The sequence below is a fragment of the Acanthaster planci genome, linkage group LG10 (assembly GCF_054643075.1).
Source record: "Acanthaster planci isolate LZ-2023a linkage group LG10, COTS_SCS, whole genome shotgun sequence".
NCBI classification, from domain to species: Eukaryota; Metazoa; Echinodermata; class Asteroidea; order Valvatida; family Acanthasteridae; genus Acanthaster; species Acanthaster planci.
In genome coordinates this window covers 5657386-5673524 of record NC_141786.1, presented here as the reverse complement: position 1 = coordinate 5673524, position 16139 = coordinate 5657386, and the positions used below count along the sequence as shown (strand labels likewise).

General features: G+C 43.1%; 1 protein-coding gene across 3 annotated transcripts in view; it reads left to right on the top strand.

Annotated features, from left to right (window-relative positions):
- LOC110980571 (monocarboxylate transporter 12-like) overlaps positions 1–16139 on the top strand; it is a 29272-nt gene that overhangs the window by 1857 nt on the left and 11276 nt on the right. The window contains exon 1 of one of the 3 annotated variants that reach the window (XM_087142304.1): positions 6325–9648. The exons of 1 other annotated variant lie outside the window; for it this stretch is intronic. The gene's annotated coding sequence lies outside the window, so the exon portion shown is untranslated. Of the gene's footprint in view, positions 1–6324; positions 13795–16139 lie in introns of those variants that run through there. One more of the 3 variants, XM_022237391.2, reaches the window with a different exon arrangement.

Genomic DNA, 16139 nt, shown 5'->3' with positions numbered 1-16139 from the left:
CTGCCAGATGAACAGTGAATCTCTAATTTGTAATGCTGAAACAAAGTGAGACTGGGGTTGCAGTAACAAAGAGATATAGACATTTCTCACAATATTCATCGTGCAGCACCTGAAAACATTTTTTGCATAATAAGGTTATTCTACTGTCATACAATTTACATGGTTTTTCACCCTATGTTTTTCGTCCTCTAGGTTCTAGATTGCATAACTATGCATCAGGACCGTGACTTCCAGAAATGTTCCAAAATATTTTTAATCATATCAATGTTCTTTGCTTAACCACACGCTGATGCTAAATTTTCAGGGTTGTACCCTTTAGCGATATCGAAAAGACGATCTGTAAGGATTGAATTCCTCAACGTTACGCTAGCTGGATGCCATTTGAGGACAGGGTTCGGTTTTTAAAGAAATTCGATGTTTTTAGGCTGTTAAACAAGAACATATCTAATTCATTTTTAAAGTACCAGTAAGATGTTTACGGTTGCCAAAAGCACGTATCGGTAGGACCGATCCCAAAGTTGGAAAAAACATGGCGCGAACACATTTGGATCACCTTTGTCGACAAATGGTCAGTTGCTTTTGAGGTACCCAAATACGTGAGAAGTTGCGTCCCCCTCGCTTTTTCATCCGCAAGTGAAACACCGGCTTCAGCACAACACGTTTGAAACGTGGAGAGCAATTGAGAACAAGACGACTGATCAGGAGCCGCAAACAAAAATCTTCTAGATAATGAGTAATCAAGTTTGAACGTGTGTGCCCCTTGATGTAGAGCTCCAAGAACGAGCTATTTTTTTTTTCAAACAAAGAGCAAGAGATGGAGCAGCCCACGGGCATGCGCTTGTCGTAATAAATGTCCCCTTTAAATGAAAAACCAGCAATCCATAATCCGAAGGACAAACCGGGAGGAGAAGGAAGGCTGATTTAACCTCAGATTTGGCTATAAAGGCACTGCGACCCTCATGTTGAACAATCTGAACTGCTCTATCAAAGGATGCATAACGCACAGAACATTGATCCTTATCAATAAAGTCATTTATTGATTCGCCCTCAGGATAGGAAAGATGGTTAAAGAGCCGGAATGAGCCCAGCTGGCTCTTAAGACAAAGGCCAATCCGGGATAACTGCAAATTTGGAAATGGACTGGCCTGAAATGGGTCGGGAAAGCGACCCAACTCTATTTCACGGTTTATTTTGTCACAAACAACCTGAGGATGGCACGACGCAGAGATGGAGCATCCCGCGGGACGCGAGGACCCGTAAATTGTAACGATAAACCGGTAACAAAAACATCAAATGAAAGCTTAGCATCCTGTGCCGCAGGATAACCCAACAGCCAATCGTGTAATACGGATAACTTATGTAGTATGGGAAGCACGAAAAGTACGAGCTGCAGAACTAGCACGGACAAGAGGAGTTTCAGACACTGGGGGGCACGTAACTGTGCTTTGCTTGACTCGCGGGCGCTGAGTAGTCGGCTGTTGCGCCGTGCAGTCACTGCGCGGGGCGGCACTATTATTCACCTAGCGAGCCAAGCCAGCCATCTTACAAGTTGTCACACCATGGCTGACGCGCAAGCACTTGGTAAACGCGCGGGTATACCTGCACCACTCAACCGCGCAACCCAGCCGGACGTTGAACGCAAAACACACAACAAGACGCCCGAGCGACTTCCGGTATTATTTTTGCCCACTGTGTGCGGACCCAGGGCGAGAGGCTGCGCTGACAGGCCCCAATATTGAGACTGCTACAACCGTAAGCCACAGCTCGACATCTACGTTACCCCAAGAGCGTGTCAGGTTTGTCGCTTGTTTCATTCTGACCTGCTCGTCATAAGTCTTCCATCCCTGTCCCGGGAACTGTATGGACGCGGTACGAACAATTTCCGAGTATTTAAGCAATTCGCCCGCTCGAGAAGGATGTTTAGCAACGTAAATCGCCATAACTGTATGAAACGCCGATCGCCAGCACCAAACGTTATCATTTTTCTTGCTCTTCGACCCCGGTTTCTTATTAACTGGTAACTTATCCCCATCAAGGGAAATAGGATTCCATCGAGCTATTATCAACGACTGAAGTGGCCGTATCGGTACACAAGGAAGAAATGTATGCACTGTTCCAGATCTTCTCCTTCAAGGACTGTGGGACGTGCAATCCCAAAGGAAGATCACCGCCTATCTGGGGAAGCTGCTCTAAGGCTAAGTGTTCACCAACGCTGTTGTACTCACTGCAACTTTCAGATTCACAAGGGGTGGCCACGGACGGGATGGAGCCCGGGGAAACCAACGCCGACACCGCTGGAAGAGGTGAAGCGTCAATCTGTGCTGCGCTGTCTTCAGAAGCTACAGCCAACACAGGTGACTGGGAGTTACCGTCTTAAACCGGGTGGGATCCGAGACAGCGGTGTCCCCTGGCGCTATCAGTGGGGGCCCAGAAGGATCTGTTGCCCAAGGGATGGAGGGCTGCTGAAACACTTTGGAGCTCGCCGGTGCGGACGGCAGCAATGGGGTATTCGACAAAGGCACCTGGGAAGAGGCTGCCGGCGGCAAACTTGAACTTGCAGTAGGCTTACGCGTAGGTATACTGGTGCGGCTACGACGATTCGGCTTGCCTCCGCGTCCTCGACGACCCGGCTCGACTGCCCCACCACGCCGAGGCTGTGCCCTTGAGCCGCCCCTTGTTCCATCTGAGGCTTGGCTTTGGGCATTGTTATCCGGTAACGTGGTTACCTCAACACTTGTAGCCCACCCCCCAATTAATATCCTGTCGCACTAAACTTCACATTTTCTTAGCTTTATTTGCAGAGAAGCAGTTTCACGTTTGTGATTGTAAAGTGAGGCTGTGACAAAATGATTGATTTCTCGTAGGGATCAAGCCATTTATTTTCAGTTGTTATGCATCGTACCATATTCCAGTCAGGTTACGCACGCTTCAAGCGCCCGCCACGTGCGTCCACCCCCCGGCCTCCAAAACCCTAGGAGACTTTCTTAGTGATTGCTAAGAACACCCTTATTTTCTCACTGTTCAAATTGACTTTGATGGCACGTAATTATTATCTAAGTGCTTGTAAGTCATTACATAGGGGAATGAGTGAATGTAGTTTATGCAAATCTGTCCCAAGGAAGGTCTGTATTAAGATTTTAAGCTGCACAGCCTAATAATTCAGGCCTGTACTCTGTCAGTCGGTGCCACGTCGCTGCTATGATCACCCACACACAACTAGAAGGTGGCATGCAAATCAATACGATTTTTATGCTCTTGAAAGACGAATTAGTTGTCCTTAAGATTCCATATTTCAACGACGACCCCCCCTAGAAAAAAAGGTGACTTGTGCAATTTCTAGATACCAGGTCAACGTTTTGCTGTACAAATCAGGGCTTTACTCACCAGCTTCCAGTTTCGTCGTAACTTGTCACGTGATGACGGGATCAACTGAGGTCAGCTGGGGGTCAACTAAGATCGAATGAGGCTGGACTATTTAGGCTGTCACGGGAGGGGGTCGTCTTTGAAAATGGAATTCCTGGGTCAACTAACGGTCAATCAAAAGCACAAGAAATGTATTGATTGACGACACCCTAAAACGTAAGACTGGCCAACAGTTACACTACAGTTAGAAGGAAAATGGAGGATTCCTTCAAATTCTAGAAGTAACGTTAGCCCCTAGGCCTACACCAGTAAGTTCAGATGGTTAGGCCATGATAGGGATGGCCTTGCTTGGCGTTAAGTTACACTAGAGCAGCGACAGGGTCGGCAGCACAAGAGTTGGGAGCCAAAATTATATAAGCCTTGGTTTAGCCGTAGGCCTAGCGCGAGTCAGAAATACAATGCCTGTTTGTGAGTGATAATTAACCTAAGCGCGTGACGTAACGTACATGTACGTAGGCCTAGGCCTCCATAAACATGCCTAGGCCTAACGTTAGGCTCTATTGCACGCGTAAAGCATGGGTATAGGCCTAGGCCCTGTCATGTACTATGTACAGTACTCATGCACTAGGCCTATGTCATGACGTGCGTAAATGTACGTCATGCATACATCGCACAGGCATGATTGGCCTAGGGCCTATCGTCTCTTTAAAGTTAGCCATGTTGGCACTTCACGGAAGTTTCTGCAATATTTTACCATAACGCCCTCTGACAATCCTCTCACACCCTCTCACACCAACAAAAAACATGTTCCTACCTTGAAAATCTGTAACAGATCTGGAAATCCCCATTCCACAAGTTTGGAGGAGACTGTGTCAGCCATCGTGCCTTTCTGCTGGACAGCCCGCGCACGAAAGGCCGAATTGTGTACAATAAATTTTCCATCAAAGTTCGGCAAACCAATCATAGCTTGGTCTCGATACCATGTGACCTTAGTTGGGCCAAACAAAATTCTGCCCAATTCAAAAAAGGGCGGAAACGTTTTCCCATACAGGGGTGGCTATGATAATTGTCCCTTTCAACCAACAGTTGATAGACCCGTGTTGTATTTCCCACAATATATATTTTACCAAACGCATCAACATAATTTAATTTAACTAACCATCTATCAAAAAAGGTTACCCAACTTTAGAAGTCTAACCAATATTTGGCGATTTTCAACCAACTGTACCGATTCTATACTGAAAGATTCGCGCAGAGTGAAAATTACTCCCTCCAGAAAGCGCACCATCATGGACCATTTACGTAACACTAATGATGGAGATGCGTGTTGCAAACGCGGTGCAGGATTAAAAGTAAACTGGGTACTCAGAAGCAAAAGTAATATTAGGCCAGTGAAAATGGTTTAAAAGTGACCGAATATCTGCGGGGGGGTAGTGGCTCTGCGTAGCAGCCATCTTGCAGGGCCTTTGTTTTGTTCTGCAGGGAAAAATCTTTTGTGTATAGCCTATGAAACACAACCGTTGACCTGCAAACTCTCTATGGGCACACAAAGCTCTGGGTAGATGTACTTGCTTCAGTACCACCACTGAGTTCTCCAAGTGCAAATACATGGTACAGTGCACAGTGATACAAGTGCCACCAACTCCTGTTAGCTTAATACCCGCACATGCAGTGCAAAGTCAGTTCGAGGTCACGCTTACAAATGCTGTATAGTCGGCCTACGGACGATTCACGGCGGCTGGATCCATTGTTTGTCAATGGATTGTGTTCGACCGTCCTTGAATTTACCATCCGCGTCTGTGTATCCAAGGCCAATACATATTTTATGATACACAAAATGGAAAGCTGAATTACTCTAGGTACCTTTGAATGCAGTCACTGATACTGCTTGCCTAACGTGCAGTGATTACAACTGCATGTAATCTTGAAACAATCCAGGCTATTAGGTAACATGCAGAGCGTATTCAAAAGGAAACAAAATGTCTTTTTTGAGATGGTGTTATTTTTACGCCAACTGCCTAGTAGCACCTTAAAGCCCCAGGTTTCCTCTTTTCAATGATATTTTACTTATTCACACACAGCTATGAATAGCTGAACCAATAATTCCTTTTAAACAACGAGACAAAGGGGCATATAGGAGCCCAGTTTCAGTTGAAATTCCAGCATAATTCGTATTCATTCTCGATTTCTCCTATGAAATACTTGTAATCAATAAGCCAGGTGTGTTCACAAAGGAGTCAGAATTCAAAAGAAACTTTGCCGCGTTGTTTGGTACGCTTTGTATACTTAAACAAAGACAAGTCTTCAAGATGGGTGTGCAGTGTCATGTGGTTGCTGAGGACAGGACTCCTCAAAGTCAATGCGTCAAGAGCAATTCACAACAGACATAGGCCTACGGATGATTGGTGGATTGTTAGCGACTATGTATTACTGCAATTGACAGTTTTGCAGGTGCATGAATACGATTTAGTAAAGTCCAATTTACTATAAATTAAGTACGCTTAAATGGCTTTCAAAATGTCTGAGGTGCGTTAAATATGCAAGCTCAAGTACAGGAAAGTGCCCCAAGATGTATATGTAAGTGCTACATGATTTACAGTAGAGCTTTGTACTCAGGGCGTCTTTCAAACTCTTGGCATATAATCTTCTATATTTTCCTCATCCAAAAGAAGACGTGCTTTTTGCATTTCTAATTAAAATCCCATTGACATCTATTAGCCAGGTCATTGGGCTCTTGTTTAGTACCTGCAACCCGATTACAGTCTTTGGATTCCTCTTAGGAGCATCTGTCCTCGTGTCGCTCTTCATGACAAGCAGTGTTAGAAGTCTCGAGGCTGCCTTGGCTTTGGCCCCAGCCTCGCTATGCAATGACTAGGTCTTGACCTTGGCTTCAGAGATCCCAGACTTGGACTTGGCCTTGTAGTAGCCTATAATGTTAATTCCTCCGAGCGTGAGCAGTAGGCATGTCACAGCCTCACAAGTTCAGACTAGCCGAGAGGCCATACATCCGATTCCCTAAGTTAATTTAGAGTTCCAAGCATTTGGTAGTAAATTCACAATGCAATGGTTAGCCTTGACCTGACCTGACTTCCATGAACTTAGCTTTCTTGGCCAAGGCTTGACCTGTATTCACGATGGATCACTTAAATAGTAGTCAGCTGAATGTCACCTTGTCTTGATTTCATTGTGCACTCGCATGTAGTACCCCAACTCTGGACCAACTCTTGCTGTAACAAAGTGTGTATGACGTAACTAGTAGAAGTAGTATAAACAATTTCTGCCTCTGAGTGCTGTCATTTTTAGAGTCTGGTACAACCCTACCTTAAAACTGTAAACTGGTGACCCAGACGTGATTCGGTTCCTAGCCTCAACGGTACATTTAGATTCTGGGTCCATCATGTCCGTTGACACTGGCAGTGAAACCATCATAGGGGTTTGATGTATATCTCCCACACAACGTCCACTAACTCCTTCGCCTGTGGCAGCAGTTAGCCTGAAACTACCTCCCAACTCTGAGGTTTGCCCAAGCCGAGGAACTTTTTGCGACGAAGAACATCACAATGCAAGAAACAAGTTTCGTGCATGTCGCATGTTCATTGCTGCCTCAAATAGCACAGGAGGTACGTGACATTTTGATAAACCCACCCACTATTGTCCAATGCAGTCGGTTCAAAACGGAACTGAGCAGAAACGCCTACATCAGCTTATAATCGCTGAAGAGCCAGGGCATCGTAACCCTCCCAGTTGTTGCGGCTAATGCGCCAACTGCTGGGAGAGAACACTTTGGAGGAGAAAGTACTGAAACAGCTTTTCCTCCAGAGACTTCCAACAACTGTACAGTCAGGTCTGGCCTCCTCTGCCGACACAATGGGTATTGAGCAATTGGCAGATGGCTGACAAGATCTCGGAAATTTCCAATCCGACTCATCAGTATCGACACCTTCGAGAAAACAGGCACCAATAGCACATGTGGAAGTTGCTAGACTGCAGAACCAGGTTGATATCCTATTAAGACGTACGGAGAGCGGTCCATGACACTCCGCCGAGATTTTCGGTAGGTGTTTATAGTAGCAGAACTTCCGACACCGATTGTTGGGGTGGGTTTTCTCCGCCACTTAAATTTATTAGTACCGCCCAAACTCATCGACTTTATGACCAATCTCAAAGTAACATGATGTAACATCCGGTACGAAATCTGTCAACCTCACGTTCGAGACAGTATCTTCATCACGCTAAGACACTCTCCGTCGTGATTATTTTGAACTCTTATGTCCGGTGTACGGAATACGGACGTTAGACATAACGTTACTCATCACATTGAGACTCATGAACCACCTGCCGCAGCTAAACCACGCCGCCTCGGTCCAGATCGACAAGCCGCTGCCAAAGCGGAGTTTGGTCACGTGCTCAATCTGGGCATTATTTGCCTCTCAAGCAGCAACTGGTCATCCCCACTTCACATGGTCCCTGAGAAACAGCCCAGTGACTGGCGACTATGTAGAGACTACTAGGAACTAAACAGTTCCACTGTGCTGGATTGCTACCCCATTCCTCCTCTTCCAGACTTGTCATCACATCTTCATAGCTGCGCCATTTTCTCAACGATCGACCTGATACGCGCATATCATCAGATTCCTGTTGAATCATGCAACAGACATACCAAAAACGGCCATCTTGAAGCCCTTTGGCCTTTTTGAGTTTGTTCGAATGCCATTTGGTTTACGGAATGCAGCACAAATATTGCAACTGTTTATTGCCGAAGTCACGTGTTGACTCTCAGTTGTTTTTGTTTTCTTTTTGTTTGTTTGGTTTTTGTTTCTTTGTTATTTTTTTGGGGGGGTGATTCTTTTTTGGCCTATCTGGATGACATGATCCTCGCTGCTCGTTCATCCGTGGAGGAAAATGAAAAACACTTTACGCCTCCTGCTCGACCGCCTTGCAGTCTTTAGTGTTGATATCAACTCAAGCAAGAGTACGTTTTGTGCAACTTCGCTTAAGTTCCTCGGACACGTGATCGACCGACACAGGATACCCCCCTTCCCAGACAAGGGGAGAGTTATTCGCGAGTTCCCTTTCCCCAGCTCTCTAAACAAATTATGCGAGTTCCTAGGCCCAGGCTACTTCGACAGGCGCTTCATTTCTAAATGCACAGACACTATCCAATCCCCCACTAACTTGCTTAAGATCAGAAAGAAGAGAAATGATCCCATTATCTTTAACGACAAAGCAAAGTCAACATTCAAGCGTACTGAATGGCAGTTAGGTGATGCCACAACGCCCGTTTACCCCAAGACTGATGCCCCATTATAGCTCTATTGGTCGACGCATCTGACACTGGAGTTGGGGCTGTGCTACTGCTACTTAGTGACGGTATTTGGTGACCACTTTCCTTCTTTTCCAAACACCTGAAACGGGTGGAGACCCGTCACGTTGTACCTTTGGAGCAGAAGTTCTCGCTGTCTATCTAAGCATCCAACACTGCCGTCACCTGTAGGAAGGCCCCTCTTTCTGCGTGCATACGAACCACACACCACCACCGGTTCGTTGTTCATTTCAAATGGTGCATGGTGCTGAAATGTGGTTATATAAATCAATCGATCTTCAACTCGGTTCATTGCCATTGCTAGGTTCTTATCGTTTTTCGGGCATTTGTATTCCCTTTTAAATCGCATATATGTAAATCATTTACCGAATATAAATTTCATACTGATTGATTCACGCGGAGCAAACTACTCCCTCCCTCAAGTGCACAATTGGGCCTTTTTTATTCCATTCTACCGATACAAAGATACATGTTTGGTAAGGGATGCAGATTTGGTAATCAAAATGGGAGACGACTAAAGCGCAAGTAACATGGTAGCGATGAAATTGGTTGAACTGGAGCCAATTTACTTGCAGCGTGCCACAGGCGAACAAACCTCATATTTTTTTCCTTCATGGTGTCATTGCAAGCCCCTGAAAACAGTCAAGGTTCAATGGACAGTCGTGCAATGCTACAGTCAACAAACATAACTATGGTCAATACAAGGAAAGCTAAGTACAGGTACACTTGTAGTGCAAAATCAGTTGAAGGCCGTGTTTGAATACACTGGTCGAAAACCGTGACTGACTTGGGGCTATGCGCACGGTTCACCACTGTGGCACTATGTACAACTAATTGAGGGTCCATCCGCATATAAAAAAGACACATTATGAGGCACTCACGTTACCTGGTTTAGTCAACGCCATTTTTCATTGCACCGACTAGCTATTCAGTGTCGGAAGTGCAACTCCGTGAACTCCCAGGTGGGTAAATGCTTCACGTTAAACTTTCCAAAAAGCAAATGTCTACCTGTATATAACCCAGAGTTATTTGAAGTCATGCTGTAAATGTAAATGGAATTAACCTATTGATGATTTAGTATACATAAATGCAATGACATGACTCATCTACACAAAGTGTTCTTTCAATACGCTGTATGGGAATATTCATTGTGTTAAAGTAGCCGTCCTGAGGCATCACATTCAAAGTCTCACTGTCAAAAAGATAAGCTCCCTCTCTGAAATACTGCTCTGGTATCATTCTCTACAGATGCATTTATGTGACTTGACATTGATGCCTACCGATATGTCATACAAGTTCCAATGCTCATTGGTAGAAAATAGTTAACCACAAGTACTTTAAAAGATGTGCTTAGTGTCGAAGAAACGTTAATTTTAATAACAATTTGCCCTTAACCGATATATTTACATTTTTTGCAAACACTGTATACTCAGTGCTTTTAGAGAGCTTTCAAAAACTTCACAGGCTTACTTGGGTGAGATTCAAACCCAGGACCCCTTGCTTACTAATGCAGACGTCTTAAACTGATTATTTAAGGGCAAATTAAGCCTGTCATTAAAATAATAACATCTCTCTGGCGGCGTTATTTTCTTCCTATTAAGGTTACTGGTAATTATAATAAAATGGGCGTATCTTAACTGTTGGGCATCCGTTTTTTCGTCTAGGAATGTTAGGGCTAATTATAATAAATGGGGTACACGAACTTACAAGTATAAGACACAACAAAATTGTCCTTCTTGTCGACTTGTATGGTAGCTCTTTTAGAAGAGAGTTATACCTTGAACCAGCAAGCCAAGGTTTCAAGTCCACGTGTAGTAATTTTGTTCTTGGTGGAGAATTAAGTTGGTTGGAGAATGTTATTATAATATGAAAAGTAAAGCTGACATTTACTTCAGTAATTAAGTTTCTACGTGTCCACTAACCGGATCGACCAGGCCCGTGTTTAACTACCCGTAACCTTCATAGGAAAAAAAATACGCTCCCCGGCGCAACGTACATTTTCAAATAGTTTGCGGTTTCCGCTGCTACATCTGACTCGGACCGGCCAGCCGACCCCGGCAAGCTCGCGATCACTGGTCACGGTCGAGGGGTTAAGACGCCTGCACTAGTAAGTAGGTATGGAATCGAGTCCCACCCGAGTATGCTTGTGTTATTTTTTTCCCAAGCTCTTGGACAAGCACTGAGTACGCAGAGCTAAAACAGTACATAGGCCTAGGTCGGGAAATGGCAAAACCTGCAATAGACCGTGAACGAGAAATCCTACCTTCACTGGAACTACAAATCTGTTTTCACTTTCCAGTGGCAACATGACAATCTGTGCTCTTGGTCAATCTTAGGGTGCTGCATTCCAATTTGTTTCCACATCGACAGGCTGCTTCACAAGTCACCACAAAAGGGTGCCAATCCCATTTTGGTCCAAAACAGCATTTTGGACCTTGTTTCCACATATGTCAATCAAATGTTTTGAAATTTGGAACAGGTACTTGTAAGATTTCACTAAAGAAATATTTTTATTTAACACATTTTTCGGCGGGGAGGGGACTCTGGTTCGTTTATGCAGCCCGACTGGCCACCATCTTGTTTTCATTTAGATGGCAAAGAAGAAACTAGGCCCAATACATTGCGAAAAATCTTTCTGGAAGCGAATTCACTGTTTCTTTCTGTTTGGTTTTTCGGGGTTTTTTTCAAAGCAAGAATGTAGCACCTGTGTTAATTTCTTCCGATTATTTTCTCAAATCCTCAAATACCAGTGTGTGTATAGGGAATGGGCGTAATGTGCATGTCGCTTCCATTTCTGATGTTTGGTGGAGGTTTTTAATACAAAATTAAGGCAACCTCTCTGTCCTATCCATCCAACTGTTTCGACACGGAAAACCCACGCACGTTTACAGACGCCGCCATGTTGGCACTCTTCCTCAGGTGCAACGATGGTGTTTCATAGCTCAAACTTCCAAAGGATAGAAATTGGAGACGAGACAGTGCCCTCTATTAGCACGTTGGAAAAACATGAGCTTTGGCCATTTTTAAACCCTTACATTTCACATTAAAGAGGAAAACATCCGGATGGCAACAGAAAAAAATATTAATTCATACTCTGTATGTTATTTATTAGAGAAAAAGCAAGTTGCCATTTTCAACTCTTAACGAACCTGCAAACTACGATTTCTGGCCCTCGGTCTATAATTCAAATTGACAAGTATGTTTGACTTGTCCTGCTAACAAATACGCTTACAGTAACAAGGGCACCGTGATGGTTTTCGTTCAAGGCTCATGATTAAATTTATAAGAAATCAACATTTATATGTGGTTTCATCCTTCAGCGGTACACTTGAAAGATTAATCCTAGTCCCTATCCACTAGGTTTCTCAGTTTATGAAGTGCTACTGTTTACTAAAATCTGGCAGTCTATACAGAAATTTTTAAAAAGCAGTTGTAGAAACAATGGTCAGAATAATTTCATGAGTTGGCAGATATGCCAATATCTGGAGCAAAATGGTACCCGACCCTTTTTGACGCTCCAAAAGACCAAAATTAGCAAAAATCGAAAAACCCTCATATACCTCATAGATTTTTTTCAAAAAATACTTTTTACCGTACAATTAACCTCTGAAAACACCAAAAACCGGCACGAATTTGGCCAAAACGGGCCCCAATTCGTCAAACGGCCCAATTTAACAAAACGGCCCAAATTGGCTGAGATTTCCCCAAATTATCAAAACCTGGCCAAAAACGGGCCGAATTTCATAAAACGTGCCAAACGGCTCAAATTCCACAAAATCCAGGAAACGGGCCTGCCTTCCGAAAATTCTGAAAACATTTCTGCCTTTCATCGGTATTCCCAAAATGGTTTTAACTTTTGCCTGTCGGTTCGAATACGCCAAATTAGTAGCGGCTCACGCGGCGTGGTTAACTGTAAAGGGTTGTGAAACAAAACTTGAAATAAAGTTAGCGCCTCTACCCCGTAGAGTAGAAGCGCCAATAAAAATGATGTAATATCTGAATTATTTTTGAATAAAATAATAAATTGTATAAAGATCGTTAATACCAAATTACATTATAAATATAATATTCACGGCTGTAGTTCATGGATTAAGTCATTACAATGAAAGCACATCGGCAGTCACTATATTACCATGCCTCAACCGCGACAGCCTTTGGTGCTATTCAAGCGCAAGCAATTAACACAGGCTGTGAGAAATTATACAAAGCAATTTCAAAATTTACCTCGCAAATGTATCGGCATATTACGAAAATTGGCAGATGACAATAATTTACGTATAAAGACCGATTATTGAAGAAAGATTACATTGCCGCAATTAAAGCTTCTATCAACCGGAATTATTCCGCGAAATAGACGTACGCGGCGTAAAGTGACTCCAAGACAACTATCGAAATTGGGATTAATACTGCGGATTTTTTATTACGCATAGGAAAGACATCGAAAAAATGGCATTGAAACAATCGAAGGAAATTGGCACTTATCGTTTCCAAACGGCGATTAAAGTCCGATTTAAAAAGGATCGGCCAGAACAGAAAGATGTCGTTACGGCAGAATTTACTTTCTGGTCAAACGTTACAACGGTGCATTTTGAATCAGACGTTGAAAATAGGTTGGAAGAACAGAAACAAAAGCTTTTAGAATTGATAAATTTGTCAATAAGGGATACGGCTGGCTACTCAATGAAATTATTACTTTTTATCTCAATGTAATAAAATAAAGCCCACAAGGCGGCACTTACATCAAATTGCCTGAGTGTATCGAAAATAAGAAGCCGTAATAAACGTTAAAAACCAAGACTGCGAACGCATACGTTGGGCAATATGTATAACCGTCGACGCTCCATACTTTATCCCTTTTTAGTGACTTTTGGCATGCCATACTACGGTCGTAAAGTTCACGATGCAATGTATAACGTTTTAGCGGGCCGCCGTCCATGTGATTGCCAGCATCAGCATACAGACTTTCTGTCCACCTCGCTCTGATCTATTCCCAGAAGGTGATATCTATAAACGAATAAGTACATTCTAGATCTGCAGTTTTTGACCATCCATTGTATACTGAAGTAGAGAAGAATTTTTGGGGTCTGTCTTCGATAAACGGCACAGTGGTAAGCGTGTATTACTTTGGTTCATGTATAGCATTTAGGGCCTACAAGTACTTGTAGTCTTACCGTTACGTGTACTGTACACTACATGTTTCCAGCTAGTTTTATAAACACTGACTGTGTCAACGTTAGCTGCGTGATAAACTTTCAGATGTTTATTGTATCGCAACTTAACTCATCTATTCATTTCATTACTTGAATATTATGCATGTGAGTACAAATAATTAATACATGTACATGCAGTTTGGGCGGAAATAGTAAGGATTTGTCCCCGAGTTTGACAATATCTTCAGGTTTGCAATTTGGACCAGTCACATGTATCTTCACATGACATTTACTAGGGCTTACCAATTGTAATGTTGATGTGTTTTCTGACATGCATATTTTCTGTATTTGTTTACCTGTAGTTCTTACGGCATTCGAAGTGGGAACTTCTGCTTTGAACCAGAGGTCAGAAGTAAATAAAACTTGAAAGACATGCCGGTCCAAGAACGCGTTGAATGTAATTCCATCAATTGTCGGAGACAGGCACAATGTGCACAGCTTTGGAATTATATTCAGATAAAGTCAAACTTAAAATAAAAAAAAATCCATGTTATGGAATGGAACTCGACAGAGCAACAACTTACAATCCAAATGAATTAGATTTCACGGGCAAAGACTTTCCCACGCAAAAGAACCAAATTCCTAAAATCTAAGCACAAAATAATTTTTCGATTAATTTATATGGCTATAATCGGGAAAAGGCACGTTTCCCACTTTGTATCTATCTAAAAACGTTTCAACAGATAGACATATAGGCATATTATTATCCGACAACTTGCATATTCAAAACTATTGTTAGATTAAAAACAAATCGAGACTCATTTCAAACTTGGTGAGCACCCACGGCCACGCCATTTATGAATGTCACAAATGCCAATCTATTTTTACAAAGCCGAAAAATTAGCCAGGCATCAAGAAGATTGTCTAGTACTAGACGTGCCTGTTACTAAAGTAGTACTACCGCCAGAAAACGACAATATAATAACTAATACACTCTAGATGATAATCGTTCCTGCATTTTACCAAAAAATCACACCACTGTATGGCAGTCAATGCCACTTGTCCCATCATTTGAAAGTAATACTGGTGACTAGTTTTCAGTCTGTAAGTTCCATTATTGGCTCTTCTTAATTACGCACATTCACCTAAGTTTTCTTTGTCTGGATATTTAATTTCTAACAACCCAAAGGGAGGCGTGGTATTTGGGTCAAAGACTTTGCGGTCAGGAGATGTTCCAAGATGAGGGGCAGAGGGATTTACAACAAAACCACATAAATACACATTGTTCCCTGTTACATCTGAGTACAGCTTGGCAGCTTCTGGCTCATGTTCGATGCCAAATTTCATGGCTGCTGTTTGGATGTCACATTTTTTTCAACATTCTGGTTGCAAGACTTTCGTGATCAGCCTTTCTGGCGCAGACTTGTTTGAAGACTGATGAAGTGAGTCTGTGTTTGCGAGCATCGTGCCAGGTTTTGTTGTGGCTCTGTTGTCGGGTTTCAGCCTCGGGCTCTTTTGCAGTTTCAGGTGTTACATGAAGGCCTAAGAACATGTCCTGCTCAGCATGCTGAAGTACAGCATGGTAAGTTGCTGGTTGGTTGGGAGTTGGAAAGTCAGGAAATGTTGAATGAAGAGAATAGTGTATGATATTTCCAGGAGTGTTGTTGACCCTCTGCTAGTAGGATAAAACTGACCCCTGAGGCACAGGTCCGAAGTTTTATTCACAGGAAGGAGGAAATGAGGTGGTCGGTAGCACCTTCAATATCTGTGCATCACTCTGAATGATACCAAGCTGTTGAACAAGTTGTGAGGTAAAAGTAGCACTAGGTATTGACTGTGGCACAGGACAGTATACCTTAGGGAGAATTCCTTCTGACACTTTTGGTGGCCTTGCACTCAGGTTTTACTTTGTTTATCCGGAGAGCATCAACCTGCTTGGGAGCCTAGCCCTCTGTCCCATGTGGAATATGCCAAGTTTGTGGCAGAGATGCCTTGCTCTGAATAGGAGGCACAGCCTGTAATCCCAATTTCAGAAAATGACAGAGCAGGAACAGTAATCCACTGCTGTGGCTGCAATGGCCATTACCTGCTTTAAACTAACGCTGAGATGTCCTTACAGTTACTGATTGTTTTGTCACCGTGACCTGGTGAATATATACATGCACATGTGTAAACAAACCATAAAATCTTATTTTGTGGGTCAACTATTATTTGCATGTGTAAACAACCGAAAAAAGTAAAACCCAAACAACCAGCAACCTCACCCCATAAAACTGGTCCCAATGTATCATGCATCTTTTTGG